The sequence below is a fragment of the Rhinatrema bivittatum genome, chromosome 7, assembly GCF_901001135.1.
Source record: "Rhinatrema bivittatum chromosome 7, aRhiBiv1.1, whole genome shotgun sequence".
NCBI lineage: Eukaryota > Metazoa > Chordata > Amphibia > Gymnophiona > Rhinatrematidae > Rhinatrema > Rhinatrema bivittatum.
In genome coordinates this window covers 216,590,922-216,612,509 of record NC_042621.1, presented here as the reverse complement: position 1 = coordinate 216,612,509, position 21,588 = coordinate 216,590,922, and the positions used below count along the sequence as shown (strand labels likewise).

General features: G+C 49.1%; 1 protein-coding gene across 6 annotated transcripts in view; it reads right to left on the bottom strand.

Annotated features, from left to right (window-relative positions):
• The window catches only part of STAMBPL1 (STAM binding protein like 1), a 129,827-nt gene extending 110,531 nt beyond the window's left edge, over positions 1–19,296 (bottom strand). For 2 of the 6 annotated variants that reach the window (XM_029609814.1, XM_029609820.1), the window contains exon 1: positions 8,596–8,855. The gene's annotated coding sequence lies outside the window, so the exon portion shown is untranslated. Of the gene's footprint in view, positions 1–6,873; positions 7,076–8,595; positions 8,856–18,137; positions 18,511–19,049 lie in introns of those variants that run through there. The other 4 variants (XM_029609815.1, XM_029609817.1, XM_029609816.1 and 1 more) reach the window with 4 other exon arrangements.
• Positions 19,297–21,588: the final 2,292 nt, after the last annotated feature.

Here is a 21,588-nt window from a genome sequence, read left to right as displayed (position 1 = left end):
GTGGTCCCGCGGGGGTCCAGGAGCAGTCCTGGAGCGATCTCCTGGACTTGGGCCCTCGGCTGCCAGTAATAAAAATGGCGCTGATGGCCCTTTGCCCTTACTATGTCACTGGGGCCAACCAATGGCAGCGGTAGCCCCTGTGACATAGTAAGGGCAAAGGGCCATCAGCACCATTTTTATTACTGGCAGCCAAGGGCCCAAGTCCAGGAGATCACTCCTGGACCCCGCGGGACTTTTGGCAGGTCTTGGGGGGGGGGGGGGGGGGGTTTGTTAAAAAAAAAAAAAACAAAACAAAAAAAAAAAAAAAAACTAAAAATCTTTTATATTCGCTCCATAAGACGCACAGACATTTCCCCCCCCCCCCCCCCACTTTTGGGGGAAAAAAAGTGTGCCTTATGGAGCGAAAAATACGGTAGTAGCTTGGGATCTATTCATTTAAATGTTTGGATTCTTGCCAGGTACTTGTGATTTGGATTGGCCACTGTTGGACGCAGGATACTGGGCTTGATGGACACTTGGTCTGATCCAGTATGGCATATCTTATGTTCTTATGAGATTTTTTTTTTTCAGTTCCTCTGAATAATCACCTTTAAGAATCACTTCTGGCATGATTATCTGCCTTACCTCTTCCTCAGTAAAGACCAAAGCAAAGAACCCACCGTTTGCTGGATAGCATTGACAAACATGGCCTCCTTCAATAAATATTCTAAAAACCTAAAATCACTGAAGTTTGACTTTACTTGCAACTCCCACCCCTCTCTCACCTGTTTAGCTGATCTATGTCTTAGCAAACATGTGTGGGGCACACTGTGTTCAGATGCTCTCAGGGATGGTAATAGACACAGTCTTCATGCCCACCCCCTTTCCTATCCCTACAAGCTCCATGTTAAGAAAGACCATGCCAGAGGGTGGAAGGGCTGCTGTGGGGACAGAGAGTGAGTAGCTCACGGTACCACACTCAAGCAAGGCTGTATAGCTACTGCCATCCCTGAGAGCAGCCAAAACCAGGGCACAGACCAGCTGAAGGGGGGAGTCATGAGGGGCAGAGGGAGGTACAGCTGCACTTGGGCTGTGAAATGGTTCTACCTTAGCAAAATCTGTGGCAGTGACATTCTGAACCCTTCTGCAGCTAAAATACTTGCCTGTAATTTGGGGGGGGATTATGACTGATTTTGCAGCTCATCTCTGGTTATTTGACATGATCCCTGGGTCATGACTTTTTTACAGGCTCTGAGCTGCTCTAAACATGTTTAATCCCAAAATACCATAATTCAACGACTTTGTTAGTTTTGGCCATTCTACTGTTTGCAACAATATTTACACTTTACAGGGCACGCACAGTTGCTGTGTAAACTCTATGGGGAGAGATACAAGAGTACACCATCTTCATGTGCATCCTTTCACTATTACTGTAGAATATATATAGGTTAAAACTTAATAAAAAAAAAAATTTTGAACATAATGATAAATTGCAGCCTTCAGTACATTCACTGAATTGACATATGAGCTGGGGATTTGAAGAGTCAGTGAGGGCTATTCACTAAAGCACAGTAACCTGCACTAACCTTAATGCAGATTAAATGTATGTAGTAAGTGCTTCAGACCCATTATATGTTTGATGGGGTCAATTCACTAACCCATGTTAAAGTTACCATGCTTTAGTTACTAGCTTTCTAGATTAGTGTAGTGCAGGGGTTCCCAACCTTTTTGGGACTCTTTTTCAGTTCCAAAATTTTCATGGACCCCCCCCATGCTTCTCTTTCATTTTTACCTGCAGTTATTTGCTGTATATAGAAACGTTATTAATGTAATAAGAAAGAAATAAATCACATGCACAGAGACTCATTCATAATATTTAAAACTTATTACATAATGCTTACTGATAAACAGGCGAGGGCAGTTATTTGAACCCTTAAGGAATAAAAGGCCAAGCCTTTATTCAAGCCAGCCTGAAAATAATTCTAAAATGAACAGTATCTTGATCGAACAAGGAAGAGTGCCACGATCCTCACACTAGGCCTCAAAACGCACGCCAAATCCACACATAGGCCAAGGAAGGAGAACGTTCTAGCTCTTAGCAAAGCGGAGATCACTGCCACAGAGTATCCGCATTTCAGCACGCGAGGCCGGTCAAGGGCCATACCCAAGACAAAATCGAGTCGGATCTTTGTGAAGGAGAGGCTCCTGCTGTTACAGGTTCCTGTGCACCAGAAGTCGAAGAGGCAAATCCACCAGGAGCCTCTTCAGATCTGCATACCACGGCCTTCTGGGCCAGTCTGGAACCACCAAGAGCACCATCCCTCTGTGGCGTTCGCTCCTTCGAATCAAATCTGCCCAACGTGGGCCATGGAAGAAAGGCATACAGCAACTTATCTTCCGGCCACTCCTGCACTAGGGCATCGATCCCCAATGACCTCAGATCTCTTCTGCGGCTGAAGAATCGCGAAACTTATGCAGTGCGCAAAGTCACAACAGGTCCAGGAACGGGAGACCCCAGAGATCCCGAATCAGCTGAAACTCATCTGACAACGCCCTGGGGTCCAGACTCTCCCGCTGAGAAAGTCTGCGATGTGCAAGGCTGATATCATCTGGAGATGCACCTCTGCCCATTCCATAACACGATCTATTTCCTGCGACACTTACTGGTTCTTGGTACCTCCCCTGCTGACTGATTTAAGCCACAGTCGTTGCATTGTCCGACATTACGCAGACCGAGCAACCCTGCAGCCTGTCGCTGAACTGTAAACATGCCAACTGGATCGCCCTGGCTTCCAGAGAATTCCCTCCTTTGGCACAACGAAATAATGGAAAATTGCCCCGTATTTTCTTGAGACGTGGGCACTGGGACCACAGCCCTCATACGGAGGAGAGCTTGCCAATGCAGTTTCTACTGCCTGCTTTTGTTTTGGGTTTTTTTTTTGTGGTGCGTGGCATGGAGAAACCATGAACACATCCCGAGGAATATTGCGAAATCCTAGCGCATATTCCTCTCGTATCACCTCAGACCCACTGATCCAATGTGATTTCGACCCACCTCTGATATGGGGAAAAAAAAAAGTTTCTACTGCTGGCAGCTGTGATAGAAGGAATAACTGGCAGACTAGATGGGTAAATTGGTCTTTTTCTGCCATCTACTTGAGACCTGGATTGGCTACTGTCAGAATCAGGATATTGGGCTCGACCGACCTTGGTCTGACCCAGCATGGCGACTAAGTTATCTCAGCACATATCTTCCTCCAGGCCATATCTTATTTTTATCCTATGTTTATTTTTGCATTGCTTTATGATGACTGAATCAACCAACACAAACACTATGACAAAACAGGTGATTCCAACTGTTACGTCTGACAAGTTCTAGCCACTGATGAAGCCAAATCAAGCTGTACAAAGGGTTAATTTCTATCCCAACAAAATGAATCAAGGTTTAAACACAAATTAATACCTGAACAAAATTCAAAGTGTGGTCTGTGACATGTTCACACGGTGCCACTTCCTAAATTTCTATACAGGCATAGGTGCACCCTCCTCAGACCAGCAACCAAAAAAAAAGTACCAAAAGCTTAAATTTAATGGAGATAATCTTCAAAGGCACTTACACACACACAGACCAAGCCCAACTTTATGCGCACAAGTGGCTGTGTGTGTAAAAGTAGACACTGAACACAGTTTTGCATGTAGTTTTATGACACACTAAATAGGCATTTGGGGATGGAGTTTGGGTGGAATCAGGATGTAACTTCATTTTATGCCACGGGGGAGCATGCATAAAATTTAAAAAGCTTTCAGTACGTCTTATTGCTATATGCACGCAAAGCATGGGACATCATACAGGCCGATACAGTAAAAATCGCAGGAGAGTGGGCGACCGCCCGCTCTCCTGTGCGCGCGATTCAGTAAATTAATTTATTTAAATTAGGGTCCACGGTAAAAAGAGGCACTAGGGACACTAGCGCATCCCTAGCGCCTCTTTTTTTGACAGGAGCGGCGGCTGTCAGCGGGTTTGACAGCCGACGCTCATTTTGCCGGCGTCTGTTCTCAAACCCGCCGACAGCCACGGGTTCGGAAACCGGACACCGTCAAAATTGAGCGTCCGAGTTTCAACCCGCAAGCCATGGGCCGATTTCAAATTTGTTTGTTTTTTTACACTTTCAGGACCTCCAACTTAATATCGCCATGATATTAAGTCGGAGAGTGCACAGAAAAGCAGTTTTTACTGCTTTTCTGTGCACTCCTGGCGCCAGCAGAAATTAACGCCTACCTTTGGGTAGGCGCTAATTTCTTAAAGTAAAATGTGCGGCTTGGCTGCACATTTTACTTACTATATTGCACGGGAATGACTAATAGGGCCATCAACATGCATTTGCATGTTGCGGGCCCTATTAGTCTCAGGGGGGTTGTACGCGCGTTTTTGAAGCGCTATTACCCTTTACTGAATAAGGGGTAAAGCTAGCGTGTCGAAAACGCGCGTTCAAATGCGGGTTAACTGTGCGCTCCACCGCGCTGTACTGTATTGGCCTGATAATTTGGGACACGGCGCACACAGCACTAGTTTATAAGAACGTTGGGCCACAATATTATCTAACACCTACTGACATATTCCACACAGTATAGAAAGCAAGAAGTACAGAATCCCCCCCCAACCCAAAAAAAAAACAACCTCTACACTCCTTATATAGCATATGCACATGTATTAAAACATCCGAATGCCTCACCACACAGTGCCTGGCAGTGCATTCCCTCATTTCAACAGAGATCTTCTCCTACCCATTTCTTTTATTAGAGACCTTAAATATTGGTAACCTAGGTGCCTTATACAAAACTTTCTGGCAAGGCCATATAGGATGATGCAGTATAGCTGCACAGGCAGCTTCAAGAATTCTAGCAGAGGTCTGCGGGTACAAACAGCCTGTGGTTATTATTTTGGCTTGGCTCTGCTTAGTTTGCCTATCACATTTTCTGGCATCTTCCCTCTAGCAGAAGCACGGAGCACTCGCAATACCAGCAGATGCTCCTCCTTGCCTTCCCACAGGCCGATGCAATATAGTGCGCTGGACACGCTAGAATAACTCCTCATGCAATAATGGGATTGGCGCCTCCCAACCAGCGCGTAGCTAATAGCACTCATCAAATGTAAATGCCATGTAGATGCTATTAGCTAGTACCCCCGAAGCAAAAACAAAATCACCATGTGCCCAACATGCACGGTTTAACCCGCAAAGATTAAACACCAGCCCCGCAGCTGGTGTTAAGTCTTGAGGCGCCCCCAAGCCGCAACAAAACAGCAAAAAATACTGTTTGATTTTTTTTTTTTTTTGTGTTTCCTCTGACTTAATATCACGATACTAAGTAGGAAGAACCACAGAAAACAGCATCATGAAAAAAAAAAAAGTCATGACGGCAGTCAGGTTAGAGAAACCGATGCTGGTAAATTGAGCATCCATTTTTCTAACCCACAAAGCCACGTCTCCTGGGCGCCAGATGCCAAGGGCATGCTAGGGACGCACAATTTATCCCTAACGTGTCATTTTTAGCGCGGCACCTCATTAACATATTGCATCAGGTGCCCAGGAGAAGTGGATGGGCGCACGTGCTTGTATTGCATCCCCCTCAGTGTGCTTTTTTCATAAATAAATGCACCAGGTAGCAGAAGCAACTGTGGAACATTCTCATAGGTTCCCCAAACAGCCAGGGCTCAGGGCAGGAGACCTAGCGGAGTTAGGGAAAAGCCTGTCAGTACAGAAGGTAGAAATCTGGATGGGCAGGGACCTGAAGAGAGACTCAAGTATAGAGACAGGGTTCAGTAAGGGCTGGCAGGGAAGCAAAGAGACTTGGAAGGAAAGGTCATGCAAGGGCAAGGAAAGGCTTTGGGGAATGCAGAGATCCTTTGGTAGACAACAGGCCACGAGGTGAAGCAGATTTGTGCTAAGGGGGCATGGAAAGGGATTAACGGCAGCGATTTGGTTCCAAGCTACATGTGGAGTGACCTAGTGGTTAGAACAGCAGGCTGTGAATCAGGGAAGCCAGGGTTCAAATCCCTTTGCTGCTCCTAGTGATCATGGGCAAGTCACTTCATCCTCCATTGCCTCAGCTATACTTAAGATTGTGAGCCCTCTGGGGACAGAGAAATACATACAGTACCTGAATGAAATCCACTGAGGTGTCTGAAAGGTGGAACATAAATTAAATAAATAAATAAATATGTGGGGCGAAAGATGGAGGAAGTGCATTGTGTTGTGGTGGGGAGCACAGCCCTGTTTTCCTTACTGGCCACTGTTGGAAACAGGATGCTGGGCTTGATGGGCCCTTGGTCTGACCCAGCATGGCATGTTCTTATGTTACTTATTCACATAAATTGTCACTAATACAGGGATAGTCAACTCCAGTCATGGAGTGCCACAGTCAAGTGTGCTTTTCAGGATATCCATAATGAATATGCAGGAAGTACATTTGCATGCATCACCTCCACTGAATGAAAATATATCTCATATGCATATTCACTGTGGATGACCTAAAACCAGACCTGTTTCTGGCACTTCAGGACCAGAGATGCCCACCCCTGCTCTAGTATTTCGTATTACTCCAGATGTTCCAAATTTTATATAATAGTAATTTTGTGTCCTTAATAAAACAAATTGTAATTTGGTATTTTAATGGGCATTTTAATTTTACTTGTTTTGTTTCTTCTTTATTTTGCTAAAACACTTTAAAGACATCCCCAGTTTCAGTTTTTTCTTGTTTTAGCATTGTGATATTGTTACTATGTAACGCTGCTCCATGATTGCAAACAGAAAGACAGGATATAATTACTGTAAATAAATGAATAATTAAAGTGCAGTATAGAGAAATAATAAACAAAACTAAGCCTTGGCTTACACAGACAAGCGTCTCGTGCTCTCATCTGTTGTAATCCCATAAGTAAGGCATGCCTTAGAATTACTCCTCTGCTGACCAACTTAACATCTGTGGGAGAAAAACATTTTACTACCTTTTCTGTCCTCCATTAGTTTTACCATTTCCACACCTGTCACCAGGTCCAACTTCCTCTCCCTTCTCCCTCACCAAGTCTGTCCTTTCACCTTCTGACCCCAGCTAACCTGTATTTTCCCCTCAAATACAAGCAATCTCAACAATCTTTACTTTTATCCTACCCATCTGTCTTTTCCCATGTACTTCTCAAGAGCCTGTTTCCTTCCATCTTCTCTTCAGATCCTGTGGCCTGTTTTTTTTTTATTCCCCTCCCCCCCATTCCTTGCTTCCTCTGACTTTCCTTTCTCCTCTCTAATTGCTTTACATCCTTGCTAGAGTACGGCTACAGCACATGGGGAAGGGGAAAAGCTATGGGAGAAGCAGGACATCTGGGGGAGAGGGAGAAATGGCAGCACCAGGGAGTGGGGAAGAGAGAGAGGTGCTGGCAGAAAGGTTGGGGAAAGAGAGACACTGGGAGGATGTGGTGGGAGGTGGGGAAGCAGAGAGAAGTGGCACCAATGGGGATGAGGTAAGGATTAGATAGCTGACAGCTTCTGGAGGCAGAGGAATGGAGCACCAATGAGCGAGAAAGGTTCTCTCGCAGTGCAAGCCAACACCCCGCTCCTCAAACCCTCCTTACCAGCCACACTCTCTCTCTCTGGAGTTGGCCTCATCAGGTTCTCGCCAGCAATTCTTGCCTGCGTTCTACAAAGCCAGCTCTGCTTTTAAAACGTGATGCCCTGCGCAATGCAAATTACTGAGCAATACACGGGCATGCTTGAAAAAACATTTAGGCAGCCTGATTGAAATCTAAAACGTTGCAGGACAGTCCTCTCAAAACACAGAACTGTTCTGGAAAAAGATGAGACGGTTAGTCATCCTCACTAGAGGCTAAATCATCAATAAGAGGGCTTCGTAAAAACGGCCCGAATCTGCCATACAAGGCCAGTTCCATCCATAGCTCACATTAAAGCCGCACTGGCTCTCGACTTGATTTTCTCAAGTTGTTTTCACCAAGGTCGGAATTACGGTAAGTGGCAGTGTAAATTTCTCCTGCGCACTGCCCCCCGACAACATGCCCAACCCGCGGTGCCCTTCTCAGCCACAAGTACAACAGTCATCTCAGATATTTACACTCATGCGTGCACATCCCCTGAGAAAACGGAAGGTTTACAGTCACAGTCAACATGAATAACATGGTACAACGCCACCTGCCCCCACTTCCCTTCCAGATGGTCCCAGCACAAAACTAGAGTCTTAATGACAATTTCTTGTCAGGTTATTACATCCACCACCAGCATATGCTCTCCATGCATGCAGAATTTCAAGAGAGTGGGCATTTCTACTCAATAAATAACCCTTCGCCGGAAGAAGCTGACAGATCCTTGAAAAAAAAAAAAGAGGTCAGGAGCAAGAGTCCCTCGCCTGTACCTCTCTTCCGCAGCGATCTGCGGGCTACCAAGGCAGCATCTCCCGGAGAAAGGCGAAAGGGAGGCAGGTCGCTCCCTCACCGAACGTGCCCGGCCCGCCCGCCCGTGCTGTGGGAAGGACCGCAGCCCCGGCTCGTGCTCGGCGAGCGACCAGTGACATGGCCTCGCGCCCCTTCCCCCGGCTCATTAGTTTGCTTACCTTCTCGGCAGCAGATGTGCGGCTTGGAGCCCGTGCGTCCTCCTCTGCTCTACCGCGAGCCTGGCGCCCGGCTCAGGAATTCTTTCCAAAGTCCCGTCTTCATGCTCTGGGCGGGGAGAACGAGAAGAGTCCACGCAGCGACAAGAAAGGCATCACGTCCTCGCTTACTCTGCACAAGGAACCCAATGCCCTTGCTTTAAAGAAAAGCAGCACAACCTTTCAATGACTTCTCCAGTGAAAAACAAAAATGCCCCAGGTCAACTGACTTCTTCCAGTTAAAAAAAAAAAAAAAAAAAAACAAAACCCACCACACTCCCCGCCCCTGCAGGAAGCAAAAACGTTGGTAAAGCTCTATCCACGCCTCACGGGGAGGCACCATTACCCGAAGCAGCCACCACAAAAAGGTGCCTCGTTCACAGGCGATAGCTGCGTTGTCTTTCTGTGCGTCGAGACTTTTTTTGTTTCGGCCTCATGGTTAGCTGTGAATTAATCTGTCAATAGCTGCAGAGGGTGACCGATAAACTCCAGGTCCCCGCACACCTCAAGTCTGGAGGCTTGGCACCGTCGCCCGCTGCTATCGCGTTTTCACCTGGCGCTGCTGTAAAATGATTCTCCCAGCTGCTCCCGGCTCTGGGTGTCATAGAAGTGTCCCGGAAAACTGGAGGGTTTCAGAGGGGAATGCCCGCCCATTAATTTACATAACTCGGGCACACCGTAGCTTACGGACGACCGCCCCTCCCACCCTTGACCACACGACAGCAGAGTAAGGGAAACCATAATATCCTTTATTAAGTGGAAGAAAACGGCCACAGCCAAATTTAACATTATAACATTATTAATTTATATTGAAGCATCTTAACCACAATTGGCATTACTAAAGCCAAAGCCCTCACCGGTACCTTCCTTGCTCTTCCCCACCCTTCTGTTTTTGGAGACGGCAGCCCTCCATCCTTCCGCTCCGTGAAGGAGGTAAACCATTGGCACCCCGCTCCGTGAGTGCCAATCCCGCCTTCCGCTCCGTGAAGGGGAACGCCCGCCACTGGCACCCCGCTCCGTGAACGCCTCCGTGGCTACTGCCGCTCCGTGCAGTATTCTGCCGCCTCCTCCCACCCCTGGCCTTGCAGGCCGCGGTTCTTGCTTATGCCAGGCCTTCATTGGGCCAACCCCAGACCGGCCATTATCTCGGTCTCCGCCATGCTTATTTATATCCATGCCCCCGCTTTCCCCCCATGCAAAGTCCTTGGTGCTGTGCTCCTCCCCTTCCCCCTCCCCCAATACCAGAACTTCCCCCCTATGCAGCGACACATCCCCTTAAGCTCTGGTGAGGGCCCCTGCCCCGCTGTTCCTTTTGTTATGGCTGTGACGACTTATCCCCCCAATCCCATTGCCCCCTTGCGCTGTGGGGTGGTGGGAGGGTTGCTCTCGATTCCAGGCTGCAAATGTGCTCCCCCCACCCCGTACTACCTCTAAGTACCTGAGCTCCGAGACGCCGCCTTCTTTGTCTCATTGGCTCATGCCCAGGTTTGAACTGGCCCCACTAATCCTATTGTCCGCCCCTATTCCTACCTAGCCCAGCTGCCTCCCCCCCTCCTGCCTACAGCACGTCAGCCCAGTTATACGGCCCTCGCCTCAAGAGGCAGGGCCTCCTTAACTCGGGCACACCGTAGCTTAGGGACGACCGCCCCTCCCACCCTTGACCACACGACAGCAGAGTAAGGTAAACCATAATATCCTTTATTAAGTGGAAGAAAACGGCCACAGCCAAATTTAACATTATAACATTATTAATTTATATTGAAGCATCTTAACCACAATTGGCATTACTAAAGCCAACGCCCTCACCGGTACCTTCCTTGCTCTTCCCCACCCTTCTGTTTTTGGAGACGGCAGCCCTCCATCCTTCCGCTCCGTGAAGGAGGTACACCCGCCACTGGCACCCCGCTCCGTGAGTGCCAATCCCGCCTTCCGCTCCGTGAAGGGGAACGCCCGCCACTGGCATCCCGCTCCGTGAACGCCTCCGTGGCTACTGCCGCTCCGTGCAGTATTCTGCCGCCTCCTCCCACCCCTGGCCTTGCAGGCCGCGGTTCTTGCTTATGCCAGGCCTTCATTGGGCCAACCCCAGACCGGCCATTATCTCGGTCTCCGCCATGCTTAGTTATATCCATGCCCCCGCTTTCCCCCCATGCAAAGTCCTTGGTGCTGTGCTCCTCCCCTTCCCCCTCCCCCTCCCCCAACACCAAAAACTTCCCCCCTATGCAGCGACACATCCCCTTAAGCTCCGGTGAGGGCCCCTGCCAAAGTAGGAAACAGTAAAACCTTATTTGTTTCCTACCCCCACTAATTAACTAAAGCTGCTGTGGCCGTTTGCAGGGCGAGAAGGAAGATATCTACCCCAACATCAGATAAGTGTACCCCGTCCGTTCTATACATGCCTGGGCATGTGTGAGAAATGTCCTCATGTTTTATGACGTAGCCCCCTATTGCCCGCAACCAAGTCCCCACTTCCTTGTTTAATTTGCGCCTTCCTTTTTCGATGGCTGTATGCGATCGTGCGTTCCTCCAGACCAATCGGGGGATAATGTGGGACCACACCAATACCACGGATGGCCATATAGCCTTAATTGCAGTCAAGTCCTTTTTGATAGTGATTATTAAGTCAATGTTTTTGACTGCGACCAAATCGTTACCTCCCAAATGACAGATGATAATGTCCGGCCGTGGTAACTGCCTGGCGTATTGGAGGATGCAAGGCATTAGTTGGACCCACCTCATCCCTCGATTGCCCAGCCAGAATATGCTGGCCTTGCTACGAGGAATTCCCATCTGATCGCTGGAGGTCCTTTTCCTGGTTCTAATGTGCGCCCAATAAATGTAAGAGTGCTCCATGATCCATATCACTTTTGTTACGAATGGGCTCCGGTCAGGAGTCATGAACACCACCCAGAAGGGTGGCTCCAGGTGGAGAGAGACAGGAATGTCTAGAAACAGTGTCTGGGTCCAGGCTGGGTCAGGGCAGGCGGCAATTAGCAGTGTCTGGGTCCAGGCTGGGTCAGGGCAGGCGGCAGATAGCAGTGTCTGGGTTCAGGCTGGGTCAGGGCAAGGCAGGTCAGAAGGCCCGTAGGCCACACACCGTAAGCAGGGCAAGGCAGGTCAGAAGGCCCGTAGGCCACACACACACAGAAGGCCCGTAGGCCACACACCGTAAGCAGGGCAAGGCAGGTCAGAAGGCCCGTAGGCCACACACAGTACAAGGTAGCAGGCCCAAAGGTACACCCAGAGCAAGGCAAGGTAGAAGGCCCGAAGGCCGTGCAAGGCAAGGCAAAGCAAGGAATGAATAAGGCCCGAAGGCCGCGCAAGGCAAGGCAAGGAATAAGGCCCGAAGGCCGCGCAAGGCAAGGCAAGGTCCTGGGACCAAACGCACAGCAAGCAGGGAAGGAAGGCTAGAGCAGGGAGCCCAGGTGAGCTCGATGCCGAAGCACCGAGGGAACTGTCAGGCAAGGTTATAAGGGACAGCCCAGAACATAGAGTGGACAGGGGAGATGGACTGGGCCTGTGAGGAGAGCCAGCACTAGAGGGACCCCTGGTGGTGAGGCGGATGCACTGCAGCCATAGCCGTAACACTTTCGCGCTCCCAGCTGACGAGTCTATGAGACAAAATAAATTGGTTATGGGGTTATGGTTAACAGGCTGGTAGTTATATGCTATGCAGTTTATCTTACCCAGTGAAACTGGTCATTGTGCCGAATGGTTATTGGGCCGTATGTAGGATCTGAATTTACTGGATTTCCACCGCCCTACCGCTTTAATTTGCTCTTCGCTGAAACCGCTGCGGCTGGCAAAGGATGCTGCACGTATACGGAATGAATGTGTGTGATAATCTTCCGCGTTTTCCCCTATTTTTTCCAATCCTTTGCGCAGTACACTGATAAACTGGTAACGCGATAGCGCGTTGCCATCTTTGTGTTTTAGTAAGGGCCCCCCCCCCCGGAGGTCGTACCTTGAGATATTCTCTTGTGGCCCTTACGGGGCATATCTCTCCCATATGAGCAGGGCATAAAGCAATCCGCCGACCTACTGCCCGTTGATCATTTTTTGCTCGCCTGATAAAGATCTCTACTGCATCCTTAACCATCCTTATGTTGTCTATTGGGAGACCCCCATCCGCAACCCTGTTGGTCACCTTTGCCCTCGGGATAAGCTCACTGTTTCTAAATGCACCAAAGAACATTAGTGAAAAGGCCACGGTCCAAAGCTTTACCTCATAATTGTCCCAAACTAGGCTGGGGAGCTCCTTTACCAGTGCTAAAAGCAGCATCGGTGTGATAGGCTTTCTGGTGTCCCTTCTAAGTGGTTCTTGTCTCTGCCAACCCTCTAATATCTTTTTTATGAGAAAGGAGTGGGTAATGTTGCCGATACCCCATAGTTTGGAGACAAAAACAATAGCAGCTACGTGTTGCCCTGTTTGTGCTCTGGATACACCCGAGTTCTTAAGGTAGAGTAAGAATTCTGTTACCTTCTTCTCTGTCATTGTCCCCTGAACTTGTGTGCTGTTTGTTTGGCAAAATTTTTGGAACACGCTCCATCCGCGTGAATATGCTCTCCAAGTACTGTCTGCCAGAGCCGATCTCAATATGGAGCCGATCCCGGGCACCCTAATTCCCAAATCCAAGGAGGGATGCGACATGGTTGATGCTCTGCTTCCGGGGCCAGGAATCTGAAACGAGACCACTGACAACGAGACAATGCATCAGCGATGCCGTTAACCTCTCCCGGTATGTACTTAGCCTTAAAGACCAGGTTAATGCGCAGGCAGAGCAGTACTAAATGGCACAATAGCATAATGACCCTGGGGGAGTGAGCGGTGAGAGAATTTATAGCCTGTACAACCGCAATGTTGTCTGACCAGAAAACCACTCTTCTATTGTGGAAACATGTTTTCCACATGTGTATTGCTGCAACAATAGGGAACAATTCGAGAAAAGTGATGTCTCTGAGTACGCTGGTTCAATAAAAACTTCCCAAGTTTTCTCATCCAGACAGCTAACTTTTCTCCTTTAAATCAGTATCCAAACAAAGATGCATAGATAATTTTTCTACTACTCACAATTATTGGATTCAACTCGAAGTAGCCTCAGACGAAGATCCTTTTGGCTGGAAATGGGTGGGAGAGGGAGGAACAGAGGTTTCTTGAGATGCAGGGTAAGAAGACGAAGGTTTGAAGCTGATTAGTCTTTAGAATTTAAAGCGGTAGGAGAAATGTAAAAAAGCCGTTCGTGTAACAGAGGTTACAGGCACGTGTGTCTTCTCTACATATGATATTGAAACGCAAGCACGTGAGCACCAAATGCCGGATGAGGGCATTTGATTCAAAAGTGCGTGCAGACAGTGCATTAATGACTTGCACCGCAGCCATGTTATCGGATCTGAAAATGATGTGAGATCCAACAAGGGACTCCCCCCAGATGACAAGGGCAACCACAATTGGGAATAATTCAAGGAAGGTTAGATCATTGGCGACTTTGTGCTGGTGCCACGATTGCGGCCACTGCACGGCACACCAAGCTCCCTGGAAATAATTCCCGAAACAAACACCTCCTGCCGCGTCTGTGAATAATTCTAGCTCACTGTTATGCCTTGGGGGGGGGTCCTGCCAAAAGCTAAGCCGTTAAATTCTGTTAGAAAGGTCTCCCACACCAGCAGGTCACTCTTGATTGCCCTGGAGACCCTTATTCGGTGGTGTTTTTTCCGAACCCCCGCTGTAGCAAGTGATAACCTGCATAAAAAGGCCCTGCCCATAGGAATTACTCTTGACGCAAAGGTAAGCAATCCGATCAATGACTGGAACTGCCTCAAGGTGGCTTTCTTGAGGCTGCGCATCTCCAAGATTGTCTCCCTGAGTTTAAAAATTTTTTTTTTAGTAGGTAACCTAGACTGCTGGGCCTGGGCATCCAGTTCGATACTGAGGAAGGTAATTGTGGTAGCTGGACCTTCTGTTTTTTCTTGTGCTAAGGGGACGCCAAAACGCCTGGCCACCTCTTGAGCGATGGGCCAGTAGGTTATGGCAGTCTGCGCTGTCCCTCCCTACCAATAGGAAATCATCAAGGTAGGGTACTATTTGCTTTCTCTCCGACTGCTGTTCGATTACCCAATGCAAGAAGGAACTAAACAATTCAAACAATGCACAGGAAATTGAACAGCCCATTGGAATGCAGCGGTCAAAATAATACTGCCCCTTGAATTGAAAACCCAGAAGGTGGAAGGAGTCTGGGTGCACCGGCAGAAGGCGGAATGCTGACTCTATGTCCACCTTAGCCATGTTCACACAGGGCCCTGCATCTTTGATCAGCTGGATTGCAGAGTCGAAGGAGGAGTATGACACCACACACAAATGGGAGTCAATTTGGTCATTAACCGAATTACCCGGCGGGAAAGACAGGTTGTGTATGAGCCGGAAATGGCCTGGCTCTTTCTTGGGTACCGTTCCCAGAGGAGATATTACTAGATTTGGAAAAGATGGATAAGGGAACGGGCCCGCTATCCTACCTAGCGCCAATTCCGCTTGAACGTTATCCGCCTTCTCCTCATGCATCGCCAGTGATCGTGCATTGTTCGGGGGGTAGTCTAACGCTAAAGGGGGTAAAGATTGAATAGGGATTCGGAAGCCATACAGGAAACCAGCATAAATGTGCTCCGCTTCGGTTTGGTAGGGATAATGATCCAGCCATGGGCGCATTGCGTCAACGCGGACCGGGGTTGGGGCTCGCGAAATCAGGCGAGCGTCCCACCTGCTGCTGAGGAAACTGCCTTTCATCCTTGGAGGTACGGCACTGAGCGGCTGGGTGGGAGCCAAAACCGCATGTGGAGCAAGTGTGCCTGAACTTGCAATTTTCCATGTGCAGTGGCCAGCATTGAACTGCCTACACGTGTCCCGCCTCCCCGAACCTTGAAAGGAAAATCTATCCCTTTGATATAGGCCCCTCTCCCTCTGATGACTGTATGATGTACCCGCTCTCTCTGCCCATGAGGACTTCTGTTGGGTCATCTCATCTAGTCAAAGGACAATCAACCTGTGTTGCCAAGAGACGGCAGGGTTATGGGCCATGCTTTTCCTAAAATGAATGTCATAATTAAGCCAGGCCCACCCTCCCCTCCTTTGTGCTGTCAAGATGGTGTCCATGTATCTTATGAGAAAGGGAGCATGTGCAGGTTCATGTTCCACAATCACGGACATAAAAATATGGAAAGCCCTGGTCCAATTTTGGATGTTCTTGGCAACCTTTGGCCTCTTATCTTTCGCCTCAGTGGATCCCCCTTTTTTGGGGTCCACTTCCATATCCGTAACAAGGAGGGAAAATATGTCAATGTACTCCCTCTTCAATATTTTGTCTTTTATTGTGTCTGGCACACTGTGAGCTAAGGAAGTAACCCCACATAAAACCTCATACCCTAACTGCTGTGTTGGAATTTGCACCGCTGAATTAGTGTGTAAAAGAGGATTTACATCTACAGGCGGCAAAGTAGGTTGAACTGGGGCTGGCAGAGTGTTGGCTGGTATAGTGGGTGAGGCTGGCATACCTTGAGTGGCCAGCATACTCTGTAGCCTCCCTGATTCAGTAACAATTTGCCCACTGATCACTGGCACGGTTACCGGATTAGCACCCCAGACAACGGCAGCCGAATTGCCTTGGCTCATATTCCTCTTTCTTTTAAGACAATGGAATAGAGAGCAAAGCGACTTGGCTAACACTCTCTCAGTATCACTGCAATCTGATGACGATAAAGTGTCACAAGTCTGGGGCTTACCTCGTCCCAAGTGACATGAAGTGGTCCCAGTGCTAGCAGCCGTAGAAGCTGTAGCCAGTGAGCAGAGGGCAGAACCAGAACCTGATGTCGGCGTGGGCGCCCCATCGCCACCGTGGGGCCCGGCCGCAATCGTTTTCAGGTCCGCCGGGCGCTTTTTCTTTCCGACTAATGCCCCTACTTGCTGTGGTCTGGTGCTCCTCTTGTGAGAAGCTGCCGACGAACTCCTTGGAACAAAGGAGATCAATGTGGCATCTTGCTGTGGCTCGTCGCTTGGTGGGCGCTCCTGAGACGGAGGGGGAAACTCTGACATGCGCTGCCTAAGCCAATCTGTGCCATGCGTGGCAGCATGCTCCTTAACCTCCAACAGGTCTAAGTCACTTATAGCTGTAACTGCAGGAATGGGTGTTGCTGCTGTTACATTGGGAGGAGTTGTAGCGGAGTGTGATTATGATGGATTGGAAGTATCCATTTGCTTCTGACGTTTTCCCTTCCTTACGGTCTTCCTGCTAGGCCTTGAACTTCAATCAGCCCCACTGCTGACCCGTCTGCCTCAAGGGGGGGGCTGATGCAGCGTCGCGGACTCGGCAGCGGTCGATGACCACTGGCTCGCCGTCACCATTCTGTACTGGTAAATACAGGCTCTTAGTTGGGATTATCTCGGCACCGGTGTCAAAATATGCTCGTGGCGATCCTAAATATGGCCACTGCCATGTGCTGACCTCCCAAAATGGCCGCTGCCATGTGCTGACCTCTGCTGGCAAGCCCTTACAATAAGAACCACAATACCATGCTAAGATGTAAGCTGACCTTTCATTAATATTTTAATTTACTTTGTATAGAGCTGCATAGCGCAGCCTAAATCATATCTATCAAGCTGAGGGTCCTGTACCCCTTATAATTCAGTATAAACGTGCACATGGGACAGCTGTCCCTTTAAATGGTAACCGAATACTAAATATCACCTTTAGGATTAATATAAAAAACATCCTGTTAACCTGGCTGAGCACTCAAATGCCGTACCGCAGTCCCATAGACATATCATCAGAATTCCCAACTACGGAATGCTGGCTACTTTTTAATTGTCAGATTACTTAGGTATAACAAAGCACATCCACAGGTTGTTGAGGTAGCATGGCAGACATGAAGCCTGCCCACTTCCTAGCAATTTAGAGAGCGAGGGGTAAAGCAATACATAGAAAAGTCAATTTTAAAGTAAAGCAAGCCTACAAGATCAGTGCTCTAACCACTGAGCTACCAAGCCTGCTACTGCCAGCCATGTGCTCTAACCACCTATGCATTCACCATGTGCAGACCCCTTCAATGGCGTTTCTTAAAAGGCTACAAGTGAAAGATAACCAGCCCTGCACTCGCTGCCCTTTCAATAAATACAGCAACATGCAGAGCAAGCATTGTGCTGAAAGCCAGCCATGAGTTCATAAAATATATATATAATAACAGGTAAAGTGTGGCCATGTGCCCATGGCATTTCACTAAATATATATTAGTTAAAATATATATAACCAGCCATGTGCTAAGGCATTTCCTTAAATAAAAGGACATTCCAGGCAGAAGCAGCCATGCATTCAAAGCCTTTTCATTAAATAAAGTACTGGTAATGCAGAGCCAGTTCAATGCAAAAGGGGGAGGGGGTGAGCATACCTTCCAGACCTTAGCAACACAAAATTACCATTAATATTCTCAACATTTTGCCTATAAGCCACAAAATCTTTGTACTTTACCCAATGATGTAATCAAAGAAATCATTCCTGCTCCTTTAGCTGATCTGCTCCTCTTACAGCACAGCCGTGCTGGAGGCAAAGTGAAAGTAAAAGCAAAACTGTTGTAGCACAGCCGTGCTGCGATCAGCCCCTAACAGCACAGCCGTGCTGAGAGATGAGCCACCCCGGCTGGAGCCTCTAACACCACAGCCGTGCTGAGATCAGCCTGTTACTCTCGATTCCAGGCTGCAAATGTGCTCCCCCCACCCCGTACTACCTCTAAGTACCTGAGCTCCGCGACGCCGCCTTCTTTGTCTCATTGGCTCATGCCCAGGTTTGAACTGGCCCCACTAATCCTATTGTCCGCCCCTATTCCTACCTATCCCAGCTGCCTCCCCCTCCATTTATAATTACCAGCATGCTGCTGGTGGATATTTACACTCATGCGTGCACATCCCCTGAGAAAACGGAAGGTTTACAGTCACAGTCAACATGAATAACATGGTACAACGCCACCTGCCCCCACTTCCCTTCCAGATGGTCCCAGCACAAAACTAGAGTCTTAATGACAATTTCTTGTCAGGTTATTACATCCACCACCAGCATATGCTCTCCATGCATGCAGAATTTCAAGAGAGTGGGCATTTCTACTCAATAAATAACCCTTCGCCGGAAGAAGCTGACAGATCCTTGAAAAAAAAAAAGAGGTCAGGAGCAAGCGTCCCTCGCCTGTACCTCTCTTCCGCAGTGATCTGCGGGCTACCAAGGCAGCATCTCCCGGAGAAAGGCGAAAGGGAGGCAGGTCGCTCCCTCACCGAACGTGCCCGGCCCGCCCGCCCGTGCTGTGGGAAGGACCGCAGCCCCGGCTCGTGCTCGGCGAGCGACCAGTGACATGGCCTCGCGCCCCTTCCCCCGGCTCATTAGTTTGCTTACCTTCTCGGCAGCAGATGTGCGGCTTGGAGCCCGTGCGTCCTCCTCTGCTCTACCGCGAGCCAAAGCCAAAGTCCCGTCTTCATGCTCTGGGCGGGGAGAACGAGAAGAGTCCACGCAGCGACAAGAAATGCATCGTGTCCTCGCTTACTCTGCACAAGGAACCCAATGCCCTTGCTTTAAAGAAAAGCAGCACAACCTTTCAATGACTTCTCCAGTGAAAAAAAAAAATGCCCCAGGTCAACTGACTTCTTCCAGTTAAAAAAAAAAAAAAAAAAAAAACACACTCCCCGCCCCTGCAGGAAGCAAAAACGTTGGTAAAGCTCTATCCACGCCTCACGGGGAGGCACCATTACCCGAAGCAGCCACCACAAAAAGGTGCCTCGTTGTTCACAGGCGATAGCTGCGTTGTCTTTCTGTCCATCGAGACTTTTTTGGTTTCGGCCTCATGGTTAGTTGTGAATTAATCTGTCAATAGCGGCAGAGGGTGACCGATAAACTCCAGGTCTCCGCACACCTCAAGTCTGGAGGCTTGGCACCGTCGCCCGCTGCTATTGCGTTTTCACCTGGCGCTGCTGTAAAATGATTCTCCCGGCTCTGGGTGCCAGGGAAGTGTCCCGGAAAACTGGAGGGTTTCAGAGGGGAATGCCCGCCCATTAATTTACATTATCCTGAACATGTTTCAAAAGAAGGGCCGACCAGATCCGGGCAGAAGGACAGCGCAGGAACAGAGGCCAGAGCCCGATTTACGCAACTCTACCCTCCCCCAGAGCCTGCAGACCTCATGTCCGAGTGCTGCCCTCCCCCGGCTCCATGCAGGCACCGCCCTCCGCCTTTTCCCCGAGCCATGCAGCATTAGCTTCCTTTCAGCCCTCCCCTGGGCCTGTCCCTCCTCCCCCGTCTTGACGTCATGCTGTCACTTCTTTCCTTATTTTCGCGCTTCCAAGACGCCACTGCTTCTCTCCTCCGTGTAAGAAGCTGACTCTGCCCCTCTTCTCTATATCAACGTTTCTTGTCCATCTTGCTTAGCTTCTGTGCTCCTTACCCGGATGGTAGCTTTATGAAGGGAAGTGGGGAAGGAAGCAAGCATTGGGAAGTGTAATAGAAGAAAGCTGGGGAAGGGGATGGAGCGAAGAGGGAGGGGGAAAGAGAGCAGTTTTGGGGAGAGGTGTATAACCAGCCGTAGTTTACAATTTAGTTGTGAACTATGGGGGTGACCGAAAACTATGTGAGGGGTCCCAATTTCTATCCATGGGGGATCCCTGGGGTCTAAAATAATGGGGGGGGGGGTGGAATAAAATTCAGGAGGAGGTGGGGGATTAGCAGGCGGATGTGAAAGATAAGGGGATAAAAAAGAATGCTTCAGTGGCAAGGCAGAAAGAAGGGGACAGCAGATGTGAACAGCAGTTGATGCTAGGAGACAACAGTGGTTTTTATTTTTCAGAGGTACAGCTGGGAATCTGGTTTGTTTCATGTGGTATAAGGACAACTACTAGATAGTATTTATAAAGGAGGAGGAATGTGACAGTCCCAGTACTTCATTAGCATGGAGATCACTAGGACGTAGGGTTGCCAACTGCCTGGTTTTGGACTGGACAGCCAGGTTTTTAGGCATGCTGTGCAGCATCCAGTCAGAAGTCTTGACCGGACGCTAAAAGTGCAGGTGGCTCCTCTCCCGCACAGACTGCTGGTTACAGGTAGAGAAGAAAGACAGAGGAGAGCTGTGTTGTGTTACTGCCCCTGCAGCGAGCCAGCCGAGATAGATACAGGCACAGAGGAGATGGTGGAGAAGAAAAGGACAGATGGAAGTACAGGGTGAGGAGAGGGGAGAGACACAGAGGGGAGGAAAGGGGAGTTAGACACATGGGGAGCATGGTAGGGTTGAGATACATGGGGGGGGGGGGTGGAGATAAGGAACGAGTCAAAGGATCTCTCGCTCAATCCGGCAGACAGCTGCAGCTGCCTGGAAAATTGCTGTACCTCCTCAGGTCTCACTCTGGACCCATGCCTTTTCCCTTAGCAACTTGGACTTTACCTAGCGTTAAACAAAAGCATACTTGTACTGCAGTGATTCCCTTCCCCTCTCTGCCCATGACTGTACCCCTTTCCTTGCCCATTACCCCCTGCCCTGAACCCAGTCTTCCCCCTGCCTATTCTCTCACTGCTCCCCTCAGGCCTATTGCTGGGCTGCCCAGTGCCCTGGATAATGTAGGTAATATGGCTGGTGAGGAGGGGGGGGGGGGGGGGGGGGATGGGGCAGGCAGTGCTTCGTTGGGTGTGCATAACTGGCCAGCTGAGCTAGCAGCCACATAGGGGCTAAGGCGATAGTGCCCCCTGGGCAGTTGCTTGCCTCTTCTAACAGCCCTAGTTCTCCCCTCTTTCCCCGCTTCCCTGCCCAGCATGCTTTTGACCTTCTGAGATCATGTGTGAGAGAGGGAGCATGTATGAGTAAGTGTGTTTTTGTGTTACAGAATGAATGCATATGAGAGAAGGACAGGAAAAGGTTTGTGCCAACTACCACTAACCCCTAATAATCCAAGAG